Below are 2,060 nucleotides of genomic sequence, written 5' to 3' on the forward strand. Positions count from 1 at the left end.
CCCCCCGGGGGAGGGTGGCGCCTGCCGCAGCTTCTGCAGCGCACGTAGCTTTTAAAATCTGGGAGGGTTTGTGGGCGTTTTTGGCTGGAATGCTGCCGGCTGCTGAAGGACACTATGGATTTCTGGACACTACACATGATTTTAGTGATGAAATAAAGGTATTTTAATATATATAGTTTTTTTTCTTCCTCCTGCTGGAGGTGGGGAAGATGATGTCAGAATTAGACATCAGATGATTGTCATGAAGACATCGGAATTAGACTTTATATGGGGGTAGGGAGAGACGGGGAGACTACAGAGGCCATAATGGTGTGTGAAGACACCCGTGGGCTGTTCTCTGGTAAGTAAATTAAGGTGCAATAGGAGAATTTTGGTTTTTTAAAAATGAATTTCCCTGCCTGCTCTCAGCCAGGCTGGGGGCGGAAAGAGAGGAGGGTGGCCCAGAGCCGCTGCTGTCCCCGGGATGCTGCTGGAGACCTCTCCTCTCCTCTGGACCCCGTCGGTGCCTGGCAGCTGGTGTGGAGCCAACCCCAAGCGCCCGTCTCAGCCGGGATGGCGGCTGCTCCGTCCCCTGTTGATTTGCTCTGGTGCTTAATTAGTTTGAAAGTCTGGCATAATGACCGCGTTTGGCCACGGCTGTTTTTAAAGCTCTTTCTCCTCCCTGTAAGCTTCTTCCCCGTGATGGAGAAGGAACCGGTGGTGGTCCCATGCCCTCTCCCGGCCCCGTCTCCTTCGGGCGCGGGAGCAGCAGGTCTCAAACCTGCTCTCAGGAGCTTCTTATTTTTTGGAGGGAACCTGAATGGTTTTCCATTCCAAATTTTCCATTCCAAATGATTCCAAATCATTTCCAAAGATTCCTTCATCGCTGCTTTGGTAACTGCCTTAGCGCCTCGAGGCGGCTCAACGGTACCCTCATCTATAGGTACCCTCATCGATAGGCGTTTGTCTTGTCTTTGGATCATGATGTTTGTTTGTGAGGTTTTTATGGGTTTTTCTGTTGTTTTCTTTCCCTTCTGTCATTTAAAAGCTGCCACCGCGTGTGCTGTGCCGTATTTACTCTCAATAAATACAACTAAGAAAATGCAGAATGGCTCCGGGTGGTTGTTTCTCCTTAAAGCGCAGCTCTCTGGTCCTCACCCGCCCCTCCTTTGGCTTACCGGGGGCTTTGAGGGGTTTGACCTTTCCTACAGCACCCCGTGCCTGAAGCGAGGTGCACCGGGCATCGTCGCCGCGTTCGCCGGGAACCGGCTGCCTCGAAGCAGCGCTGAGTCAGGCGCTGAGGCACCGACTCAGCTCTCGCGCAGGGGGGAATTTAGGCCACTTTCAGACATGTTTAATTCTTAAATAAATACTATGATTACTCCTCGGAAAGGCTGTGATTATATCTCTAAAGGAATGAAGCGGGATCAAGCTGCAGCACTTTGCCGGATTTAAAATAGGACCGGGCTGCGGTTAACCCGTTGGGTGCTGCGCCCTCAGCGGGGACACGGTCCCTGGGAGATGCTGCTGCATGTTACCCCTCACCACAATTTATTTTCTTCTGGTTACCATATTTATATTCTTTTTCCCTTGCCTTTGGAGGAAGAAGAACGGGCGCTTCTCTGGTTGGGGCTCGGTGCAGTTTGTTTGCCACCAGCCACCTCCTGAGGCAGCCATTGGCTCTGCAGGAGCGGCGTTTGACACCCTGAAACCATTTATTTGTGCTGTTTTGGGGATGGAGGGGGGTCTGCATCATGCTGATCAACCCCAGCTCTTTGTTAAGCACGCACCTTGCATCAGTCTCAGCACAGACTGGAGGGGATTCGGTTTTTGCTGTTGGAAAAGGTGATTTTTTTGGCTTTTGGAAAGCTCAGCAGTGGCCGGCCCCGACTCAGGGCTGCCGGGGTTTTGGCTTCTGCCCACACGTTCTGAAGAGGCGGTTGGAGGGGGAAATGGAGCCCTGGAAATGCTGAAAGAGACCTGTGGGGCCGAACCATTTCCCAAGGCAGCTCCACTAGATGTCATTGCAAGCTGGGGGAAAGCGGAGCGGACGGGCGGAGCCCGGGAGCCCGCCACGGGGG

Source organism: Charadrius vociferus, unplaced genomic scaffold (genome assembly GCF_000708025.1).
Source record: "Charadrius vociferus isolate BGI_N301 unplaced genomic scaffold, ASM70802v2 scaffold489, whole genome shotgun sequence".
NCBI lineage: Eukaryota > Metazoa > Chordata > Aves > Charadriiformes > Charadriidae > Charadrius > Charadrius vociferus.